Genomic DNA, 11,989 nt, shown 5'->3' on the forward strand with positions numbered 1-11,989 from the left:
TTTTCTTTTAAGATACCTTAGAACCCTATTAAGGAGTGGTTTAACTACCATAATTAGCTCTTTCTGCAATTAAGGTAATTGAACACAGCCATATTACCATTCCATCTTTACTGCCTAGTTTGATATTTTCCTTATGATACTACTCAGATACAATTCATGCCTGCTAGTGTCTTACTAAGATCAGTGTTTCAATTGCACATCATTTATGCCGAAGTAGTATTCTACATTTCTTTAAAACTACTCAAAGTAATTAAAAAACTTTACACAATTACTAATAGTTTAAATATACTTAGGAGCCAGTAATGCACATGCTTTCTTTTAACCTGTCAATAGCTACATTTATCTATAGGTATTGACAACTCTCCCTCTAATGACTAATTCTCATTTAAATTATCACATACAAACATTATTGCCATAATAGTCCTCAAGCAAGAGCTGTCAATGCCTGTAACAATTCCCCACCACCACCACCACCACCACCCTCCAATTGGCAATTTTGGTTAATAGGTATTAACAACACCCACTTAGTTTTGTACTTTCATTTGTTATTTCAGTTTTTACTGTGATTCCAATAGGGATACATTACTGCCTGTATTTTGTTTTTATAATTTTCAATTTAAAATTGGTCCATTGCTAATTCCAGTAGATTTTCCCATATTATTTTTTACATTTCAATTCTACAATATACTTGTACTACAGAGACAAAAATTACTCTCAGGTTGATCAAATACTTGCTACAATTACATTTATTCACTTCTCACTCTTTGAAATTCACTCTTTGAAATGCATTTGACCTCTAAAAATTCATCATTACCTTTACAGTCGGCGCAAGTATTTAGTGCCTGTGATTCTATACCTAGTAGTCTTTTCCACGTTTCTCCCTCCCATTACATTCTCAGTCTATTGCTTTACATCTCTGTTTGCCTCTTCGAGGCGACATCGTCTCCACAATTGGGATTCCTAGGCAGAAAGTGACCGAGCTCCGCTCATCTCAATGGGCGCCCTACTTCTGTGCTTGCGCACAAAAATAAAAAAAAAAAATCATAAAGTGTCATTACATCAGAAACTACAAAGCCCCTCAAAAGAATTTACAATCCTAACAGTAAACAATAAAGTTTAGCCCACCTGCTTCACAAGCTGGTCCTCTTCAACACTGACAACCTGCTCCAATTTCCCCACACCCTTCAACTGCAAGATCATCAATCATCTTCCCATGACCATTCGCTACACAACATACCTCCCTGCAATGACAGGCAAATGCCACATTCCAGCACAGCGCTCCCCAGGAATGGTGTTCCCAGAGGCCTTGAAAAAACCACCCTCTCTGCAAAAACTTCAGCCCGAGCCCAACCTCCACCCAAACATTGGCAATCAACTCCCTTACAGAGTTGCTGGGACCGGGGCAGGGGGGGAACACAACACACACACCCAACATACACACCCCTAGACGGGGGGGCAGGAGGGGTGGTGTGGAAATCCCTTGTCTAGGTTTTAATATAATTTTTTTTGTAACTCTCTGAACACAAAAAAACCACTCAACTCCACACACAACCTGCAAAGAAACATAAAAAAACACCACATAATGAAACAAGGTTATATACATTCAAAACACACCGCTCATTCAGCTACCACACAAGCTACCCCTCACTCTTGCCGATCCATTCTGCGACCAGCCTGCCACAATGGGACATCACCCCGTGTCTGCGCCGCTCCCCAGGAACAGCATTCCCAGAGGCCTCAAAAATCACCCTGCCTGCAAAAACCCCGGCCCAAGCCTGACGTCTGCCCAGACATTGGCGATGAACGTCACCTTGCAGAGCAGCCGGGACCGGGGGAAAAAAAACCCCAGCTGGGGGGGTAAAAAAAAGAAAAATCCCCCAGCCGGGGTTTTTTTTTTATTATAATTTAAAAAAAAAAAATACTACTCTCAACATTAAATACAACCTGCGATAAAATACTTCACACATACAAGATTAGGCACATTGAAAAACTAACACTCATTCAACAACCACTTGCTTCACCCCTCACTCAAAACACCATTGTTTCACCACCCACCTGCCACGATGGCATATTGCCCCCATTCTAGACCCATCCCCGGAACTGTCTCGCCACACACTTCAAAGCAACGTTGCCGTTCCGTACAACTCCAAAGTTTCAGCCTTCTTAACAGCAAGCCGAGGAAGACGCTTCGCTACATTCACCGGGCCTGCTCCTTCTTCACTTAATTTGGACGCTCTGGCAAGATGCGCTCGAGAATTTTCTCCACGGATCCAAATCACCCTGGGGCACCTGCAAAAAACTACAAAAGGGACTGTACACCCTGCTTAGCAATACCTACTGGCTATACAAAAAAACATCCCAGACAACCTCCATCCAAACAGCCTGTGCTAATCAAAGCATGTAAAGCAAGTCACCTGGATGCTGACCGATAGCTTGACATGACTAAAAGCCTGTCTTGTTTTGCATATGCCTTCTAACTGCAGATGGAAAAAAAACCACACCAGATATTAAGCCCTACATAGACAAGTTAAGGCAAGTTCAAGATACAGTCCACTCGACTACCTTGCAAACTGCCACTCCCAAGAGGCCAGAGTGCAGCCTCTAGCACCCACAAAACACAACGAAAGTAACTGTGGCCGCTCTCTAGAGCTACTTGCCCAGAGATGGACTGTACAGTCTTTGCCTAAAGAATCTGGCCAGATCAACATATAACCATATCACCATAAAGCTATAATATATTTATTATTGCTACGCTCCCAGGCAGCGCAGCTCCAACCCTGACACACAGACAGAGACTGCACGCAGACGCCACAATGTGATCGTGAGACACGAGAAGACCACAAGCGAGAATGACTGCCGTAGGGAAGATGCCTCCAGCACAGAAGCCCTAAGGTGCCACAATGGAACAAATGCTCTATAGCGCCCCAGGAAAGAGAGTCAACTGCCACAGCCCATGAGAGAAAACTACCATCAAACCCAGAACGATGGATGCATGAGAAGCTGGGCTTTAAGACCGTTAAGGACACGGGGGTGAAACCTCTAAAGACAACTGTGGAAACAGAACTCCTGAGAGCAGAGCTGCTGGCACCACCTGGCTCACCGCCGCAAGAGATACCCCTCAGAAACATCTATGATGCAACGCTGACCAGGCATGTCCATGCTTGAAGCTACAACGGCAAGATAAGAAGGGCTCAACAGGCACTATGCTGATGAGACAATGCATTTGAGACCCTGGGGAGGGCTACCGAGGCGCCTGCTGATCTTAAAGAGCTATGGAGACATCAAGGCCTGAGAAAACTACGGTAGAAGACACAGAAGAGAGTCCTCAGAAACTACACAACACCACAGACGCAGGCTGGAACTGCCAAGCCCGGCACACACCAGCATCATGCTGAAGAATAACCCGCTCCCTTTACACCTTCCCAAAAGGGACTGTTGCTGGACAGTTCTCTCCCCTACGCTAACTTCATAACTCCTTCCTGCAATTCCCAACCTTGTTCCCTCCCCAGCCCTGGTCCCTCAACTTAGTTTTCAGAGGGCCAGGGATCTCAATCCATCTTAAAAAAAAAAAAAGAAAACAAACCCAAAACACTAACTAGGATGTTGCTGCACTCACCTGGTTCCTCTTTATATGCAAAAAAAAAAGCCACACCCACACCAAAAAAAACCCCACCAAACCACAAGAGTACTAGTATTCAGCATCACACTAGCCTCCTCCTCAAAAGCACCATAGTGCTCTGCTTACCTGCTCCACACTAATTCCAAAGTCAGATGCTGCAACTGTCACTCGTCGCACCCAAGATGTCAAGAGACACAAAGTTACCGTTGCGCTTGGGCGAAATCACCAGCCCCACGCTCCTCCTCGCCAGCACAGCTCCCGCAAAACCAAAAGGTAAATGGTTAACCGAGATGCCATGTCATACTTGCTTATTAAATGGTGACCCAGCCGACAACCTCCTCACCTTCTCCGACCGCTTCTCAGTGGGCAGCTATGCCCCTCTGAGGCTACCTGCGGCATGTGGAAAAACCCAAACTAAAAGCACAGCCTGCCTGCAGCAATTCTCATCTTCCCCACCTTTACCTTGGCCTTTACCTGCACACCCAGCCCCCATCATTTGGGGCTGCCATGTTGAAGCTTGTGTACCACCTGTAAAGCCCAAACAGCAGGTAAAGCTTATAACTTCACCGACAATACACACCTGAAAAGTAACTGCTACTTCAGCCCACGAGTCATTGCTCAACTTGCCTGAGTCAACTCCCACGCCCATATCCCACTTGCCTCATTGCTTTGCATCTTTGGGAAAAAAAACCCACAACATTATGCAGTCATACAACCAACAAGACTCACCTTCCCTCCAACACCAAAGGCTGACGCGCTTTAATCACAGAATCACAGAATACCAAGTTGCAAGGGACCTCAAGGATCATCCGGTCCAGCCTTTCTTGGCAAAAGCACGGTCTAGACGAGATAGCCCAGCACCCCGTCTGGCCAAATCTTACAAGTGTCCGATGTTGGGGAATCTGCCGCTTCCCTGGGGAGATTATCCCAATGGCTGATTGTTCTCATTGTGAAAAGTTTTCCTCTTGTGTCCAATCGGAATCTCCTCAAGAGTAACTTGTACCCATTACCACTCATCTTTTCCATGTGACTCCTTGTAAAAGGGGAGTCTCCATCATCTCTGTAACCACGATTTACCTACCGGAACATGGTGATGAGGTCTCCCCTAAGCCTTCTTTTCTCAAGACTACACACAAGTCTCTCAGCCTTTCCTCATGTATCAGGGTTCACAGTCTTTTGATCATATTTGTGGCCCTTCTCTGGACCCTCTCCAGCCTGTTCACATCTTTTTTTGTATAATGGGGACCAACACCACACACAGTATTCCAGGTGTGACCTGGTGAGCGCCGAGTAGAGGGGGATGATGACTTCTATCTCTCTGCTGGTGATGCCCTTGTTGATGCAATCCAGCATCATCTTGGCCGCCTTTGCTGCAGCAGCACACTGTTTGCTCAGATTTAGCTTGTTCTCCACCGGGACCCCCGGGTCCCTTTCCACAGCTGCTCCCCAGCTGGATAGTTCCCAGCCTGTACCGCACTCCTGGATATGCTTTCCTAGGTGCAAGACCTAACTTTTGACTTTGTTGAACTTCATAAGGTTCTCATTAGACCATTCTTCCAGCCTATCCAAGTCTTCCTGCAGAGTGGCTCTCCGCTCCAAAGCGTTCGCTTGCCCACTCAGTTTGGTATCATCATCAAGCTTCATCAGGGTACGCTCGATCCCATCATCCACATCACTTATGAAGATATTTAACAGTGTTGGGCCCAATATCGATCCCTGGGGGATCCCGCTTGTGACAGGTTGCCAGTTTGAAAAGGAGCTATTTACTACCACCCTCTGGGGGTTGCCTGTCAGCAAGTTCCCCACCCACCAAACAGACCGCTTGTCTAGACTGTAACACATCACTTTCTCTAGGAGGCTGTGGGAAACCATATCAAAAGCCTTGGAGAAATCCAGGACCATGTCCACCGCTCGCCCCACATCAACCAAGCAGGTCACTTTGTCATAGAAGGCAATCAGGTTTGTCAAGCATGATCTGCCCTTGGTGAATCCATGCTGGCTTTTCCCAATCATGTGCTTCATTGGACTTGTGGTACCACACAGGAGGATTCGATCCACAGCTTTCCCAGGGACTGAAGTATGACTGATGGGCTTACAATTTCCTGGATCCTCCTTTATGCCCTTCATGTAGATGGCGTGACATTAGCCTTCTTCCAGTCTTCTGGGACATCACCCAATCTCCGCAACTTCTCAAAGATTATGGAAAGCAGCCTTACCACAACCTTCTTACGGTGCTACACTCGCCTCCTCTGTCACTCTTTGGTGTATGGCTCCTTCCTAGGTATCTGCAAAAACAATAATATCAAACAAGTCACCCGGTTGCAGAGCAATAGCTTAACAATTCCAAAAGTCTTGTTTCCATTTAAGAATCAATCTGCTTCACTACCCCTGAACAGCCCCTCCCACACGGCTCGGCTCATCCCCATAAAACACCATTGCAAGAGCTGTCCACACAGCCTGCCAACAGCTACTGAGTCCGAGATGACTGTACAACCGTTGCCTCGACGGTCTAGGCATATCAACATATTAACCATAGACTCTTATGGCTATTCCACCTCCCCCTGACTCTACACTCCCAGGCAGGGCTGCTCCAAGCCACACACACATGCACAGACCAACACTATACAGAACACTACAAACAACGCGCCTCAAAGAGGAGAGAAAACTCTCGGCAAGAAGAATGACACCTAAACGGAAGACGCCGTCGGGCAAGAAGACCTGCAGGGCTGTGACATGACGAGGCTCTATGGCAACACCAGAGAAAGAGTAGAACGTCATGACCCATGACAAGAAGCTGCTTTCAAAACTGAGAAGATGTATGCGCAAGAAGCCTGGCCTCTAGACCTAAGAGCGTAAGGATGCAGGGAAACAATCCCAGTCTGCAAAAATAGATGTCTAGAGAGCAGAGCTGCTCACGCAGCCGGGAAGGCTGCCGCAAAAGAGGACCGTCAAGAAACTTCGAGACACGAGACCGATCCACGCTTTCAGCTTGTAACGCAAGGAAAAAAGCGCCCTATTGGCCCTATGCCAATGAGTACAGGCATTCAAGATCCTAGGGATGGCGCCTGAGGCATGTGCTGTGCTCCTCGAGCGCAAAGAGGACATCGAGACTCGAGGAAGGCCTAGGACACAGAAGACAGACCACACAAACTGCACAACAACAGACACAGGCTGGAACTGCCCTGCCCGGCTCATACTAACATCATGCTGATAAGTAACCTGCTCCCTTTAACTGCCCAAGAGGGACTGTCCCTGGACAGTCCCCTGCCCTACACTGTCTTTAAAACCCCTTCATACAATTGCCAACCCGGTCCCCTCCCTCCCTCGACCGATCTCCAGCACCAGTGCCTCAACTTAGCTTTCAGAGGACCGGGAGTCTGAATCCATCCTCTACAGGAAAAACCACAATCAGCCCACTGGGTTAATCCTGCAGTCGCCAGGTTCCTCTTCATCACCTGCAAAAAACAAACACCAATGCATGCACAACAGTGCCGCCAGTCAGCGTCACATCCGTCAACATGGACCTTTCCCACAACATCCTCCACCTCAGACACACCATTGCATTCCACTCACCTGCTCCACGCCGATTCCAGACTCAGACGCTGCAGCTGTCATCGCTTGTGATGCCTAGGATACCAAGAGACACAAAGTTACCATTGCACTTGCCAGAAACCCCCAGCCCCATACTCCTCCTCTCTACTACCCAGCTCACCTCAAATGCTCATCCAATTCCAAAGGCAGCCCGCACGGCACCTGCAAAACCACAGAGAAACACTTCAGTTGCCATGTAACACTTTGCTATTAGACGCCAACCCGGCCCACAATCGCCTCACCTTCTCGGACCCCTTCGTCAGCATGCGGCAGAGGCACCCCTTTGAGCCTGCGTGCGACACCTGCAAAAACCCAAGCGTAAAGGCACGTGCTGAGATACTGCCTGAAACTGCAGCCTGCCCACAGTGATTCCTATCTCCCTCTCCTTTACCTTGGCCGCTCAGCTGAGCGGCCTCCATCAGCTTGGGTTGCCACATTGAAGCTTGCGCACCACCTGTAAGACACAAACAACAAGGCTTGCTTATAACTTCACCAGCAATACAACACCTGAAACATAACCGCTACTTCAGCCCACCAATCACCGGTCACCTTGCCCGAGTCAGCTCTGGTGCCCATATCCCACATTGCTCTTTGCTTTACACCTTCAAATTAAAAGAAAAATAGAAATACCATAATGTAGTCGTATAGCCACCAGTCACATCTTCCCTCTAATACCACCCACCAACCCACCTTCTTCTAGTGCTCCGCTCGCCTCTTGACCATCGCCCTGCACTGCTCATCCCTCTGCATCTGCAAAAACAATATTGAATGAGTCAGCCGGATGCAGAGCAATAGTTTAATAATTCCAGAGGACTTATTTCCGTGTAGGAATACTATCTAGAATCTAACTATACATCCTATCATTAAACAAAATTTAGAAGTCAAACATTTAGCCCTACACATACAAGCCTTAACACCTTTGAGACTCAATTTCCTTCACTACCCCTGAACAGCCCCTCCCACACGGCTCGGCTCATCCCCATAAAACACCATTGCAAGAGCTGTCCACACAGCCTGCCAACAGCTACTGAGTCCGAGATGACTGTACAACCGTTGCCTCGACGGTCTAGGCATATCAACATATTAGCCATAGACTTTTATGGCTATTCCACCTATCCCTGACTCTACACCCTCGGGCAGGGCAGCTCCTAGCCACACACACATGCACAGACCAACACTACATGGAACCCTGTTGGAGAAAGTTAGCCAGACTAGGCCGCGGTGGGAAAATTCTGAGTCATGCTGACAAGGGAGAAAAGAAAGTCATGCTGACCTTGCTCTGTGCAGATAAGCAACTTTGAGAAAGTACAGTATAAGAAAAACAGGATGGAACCCGGACCACGTAGCAGTAACCGAAAGTAGGAGGAATATGATAATGTAATTTTTAGAGCTAAGCCAATGATTGTGAGACAAGTATGCATAAGGTAGAACTTAGTGTATAAATATGTGTAGGGTTTTACAATAAAGTTGAAGCTGGCCTTATCACTCACATTGAGTCGACTGCCTGCCTTCCCTCGCTCGTCGCAAGTGGCGCCCGAACAGGGACCCCCCATCCCTGTTTTCCACCGGACAGCGAGATCGGAGAAGCACTGGTAGCAGCGACCAGGGAGCAGAAGATCAGTAGACGCTGTCGCGGCGTGCCTGATCCGTGCTTGAACCCAGGATGATTAAAAGGGGTTCGCCGTCCGATAGAAGGCTACCCGTGGGAAAAGGCTGCAAACGACCGGATAATTAAGAGGGTCAAGAGAAGCGCGCAATGGAAGTAGAGGTAGCCTTCGATATTTTAAAATGCTTTTTAGAAGAGCGGGGAGTAAGCCAATTAAAAGACCTGGCTGGGTTAATTGCATTAGGGAAAGCGAAAGGGTTTTTTAAAGACCCTGAAAGCATGTTTGAAGTAGACGAGTGGCGTTCTTATGGAGATTGTTTGTGGGATCTAGTAATTGATGATGATAAATCAGCAAGAAAATTAATGAAATCTTGGAGAGATGTTATTAATTGTATAAAAAGATATAAAACTGAAAGGCGAATAGCTACAGCCACCTCAGATCGGCTTGAGCAGTCCGATCCTGCCGCTGGACGTCTCACAGCAGAGGGTGACTACTTTTCACCTCGGCCTTCGGGAATTCCTGTTCCCGTTGTTTGCCGACCCTCTCGTCCCCCTCCTGATCCGCCGACAGAAAGGGAGGGGGAGAGGGAGGGTCCAAGTGAAAATGAGAGGGTAGACAGTAGCGGACAGGAGACTGCTCAAGCTGAAAGTCTTCTAAAGGCCCCACCCCCCCCTCCCGTCCCAAGCTCATCAACAGCCGCGTTTAGTGCGGGTTAGTTGGGACAAAATAGCACGAGAAGCTGTTGAACAAAAAGATTTTGATTTATTAGATCAAATTAGCCCTCAAGCCTTCCCGGTAATCTACCAGGTAGATAACGCGGGGGCTATGACTGGGGTGCATCAGGCCCTAGATTGGAAAATATTAAATCAATTGCAAAACACAGTTAATGTGCAAGGCAAATGCTAAACTATATCTGGGGTAGCGGAATGCTATGTCCAGAAGATATTAAGAACATAATGAGGCCTATTTTGAAGCAATCACAACAATTACTTTGGCAAGCTCACTGGCAAAGACTTTGTGAAATATCTGCGCACTTGCCCCGAGCCCCAAATGATCATTTAGCTGGAGTAACTGTAGAACAACTAATGGGTATAGGTCCTTTTGCCTCTGTAGAAATGCAGATGCAAACTGGTCCAGACGTGTTGTTAGAATCTATGAAATTAGCACGAGAAGCCTTGCAGAAAGTTAAAACTACACCAGCTCCTCCCTCATATATATCAATTAAACAAGGAAGAGAGGAGCCTTTTGCATCTTTTGTAGATAGAGTCACAGACGCTATTGACCACGCAGATATGGCAGATTTTATGAAAGGACCTTTGCTGAGACAGTGTGTATTAGAGAATTGTAATACTTATACGAAGGGCATCCTTGTCACCTTACCCTTAGACGCCACCATAGAAGTCATGTTAGAGCGAATGAGTAGAGTTCCTGTAGGAGCTCAAGCCATGTTAGTTGAAACAACCAGAGAACTAGGGGAAAAATTAGTCAAGGCGCAGGGACAGGCGTTTGCAGCTCTTGCCCCACTGAAGCCTCCGGATGCCCACCAAAGTAAGACGACTGGCCGACGACAGTATAAGTGCTTCCGATGTGGCTACCCAGGACATCTGCGTCGACAATATCGGGAGCTGCCAGAACTGTCAAATGAATAATCATAATACTACGGTCTGCCGGCGTTCGGGAAACGGGAAACCGAGCGCCAAGAGCCGCAGCGCACCGACACCAATCGCGGCTCCGGTCACCTTCAGGCCAACGGCAGCCCCCAACCAAACGACAGTGCAGAGATACCAGACGCCATTGCCCAGCTTCGACCAGCAACCCAACTTCGACCAGCAACCAGGGGGAGCCTCGGACTGGATCTGGCAACAGCAGTAGATGTCACGCTAATTGACGACCGGCCGCGAAAAATTGCTACAGGAATTAAAGGGCCCATAGTTATCAATGGACAATCTCATGGAGCGTTATTGTTGGGGCGATCATCCAGTGGTCTCCAAGGACTTTTTATATTACAAGGACTTATCGATTGTGATTCAAAAACTCAGTACCCACATCGTTGACCGAGCAGTGGATCGTATTGACCCTGACTTACCTGTGGACTTAACCGTTTTGCACGGCCCCACACATTTTATTGGTGCACTCACGCAGTGCAAAAAGAAAAAGGGGGAGACTGTGAGAGTATTAGAATGGATATTTACCGGAATGCAACCAAAGACTACAATTCAAGATAACGACACGTTTGATTGGAATGTGCTAGATTGAATTTATAGCTGTTACTGCTGTTTAGCTATTAATTCGCAGGCTCTTTTGCTTGCCATGGGCCTTGCTTGCCTTAATGTGTATTAGAGTCTTGTGCTCGTTAGTGGCTGCTTTTTTACTCTCGCTGCTTGCTGTACTGCTGCACTGCTTATCGTCTTACTGTGCTGTGCCTGGGAACATTCTGATAACAGCAATAGGGATGCGCCTGGGCCGGCAGATGGCCAGGGCATCGCTGCTGCTTCTGTGCTGCTGTGCCGGACAGGCTGGAACTGCAGCGTGAACTCGAATCAAAGGGACTGTGACCTGTGGCTGAGTCCATGCGGGACAGGACACCCCGAGGCGTCTGTGACTGTGGATAAGCCCATGCCCAAGCAGCAGGAACCACCTGAACCAACGGAGGACAAACTTTACAAGGAGCAGCGCAAGTGCAGCAGTGACCCGACCTGAGCCGGCTTTGGTGCCCAGTAACTCCACGCAACGCACCACCTCTGCTGACCTGAGTGACCACCATAACAGATGGAGCCCAAAGTCATGGACTAAATGAATGCAGTGGACATTTTGTGTACATTTATGGATATTTTATGGACATTTTACAGGGGATTGTGCGGGCCTGTCCTACGTGTAGCCACCATGGGCCTGGTCTCGGAATCGGCGTGAATCCCAGGGGACTCGAGGCCAGAGAATTGTGGCCAGTGGATGTGACTCACGTTGCTGACTTTGGCAGACTGAGATATATACATGTTACGATTGACACCTATAGCAAATTTATATGGGCCACGGCACAAACAGGAGAACGAGCACTCCACGTAATGCGACATTTGACTAGTTGTTTTGCAGTTATGGGAGTGCCACAAACGATAAAAACTGACAATGGCCCTGCATACACAAGCGCCAAAGTGAAACGTTTTTTCCAAACGTG

At 47.7% G+C, this 11,989-nt stretch overlaps 1 long non-coding RNA gene across 1 annotated transcript; it reads right to left on the reverse strand.

Annotated features, from left to right (window-relative positions):
• Window positions 1-1,125: 1,125 nt before the first annotated feature.
• Window positions 1,126-4,689, reverse strand: LOC142076138 (uncharacterized). Its single transcript, XR_012671123.1, has 3 exons — window positions 4,349-4,689; window positions 2,056-2,299; window positions 1,126-1,241 (listed from the first exon to the last, which is right to left on the reverse strand). It is a non-coding gene; the product is annotated as an uncharacterized LOC142076138 (long non-coding RNA).
• Between the last annotated feature and the right edge of the window lie 7,300 nt (window positions 4,690-11,989).

Source organism: Calonectris borealis, unplaced genomic scaffold (assembly GCF_964195595.1).
Source record: "Calonectris borealis unplaced genomic scaffold, bCalBor7.hap1.2 HAP1_SCAFFOLD_33, whole genome shotgun sequence".
Lineage (NCBI taxonomy): Eukaryota > Metazoa > Chordata > Aves > Procellariiformes > Procellariidae > Calonectris > Calonectris borealis.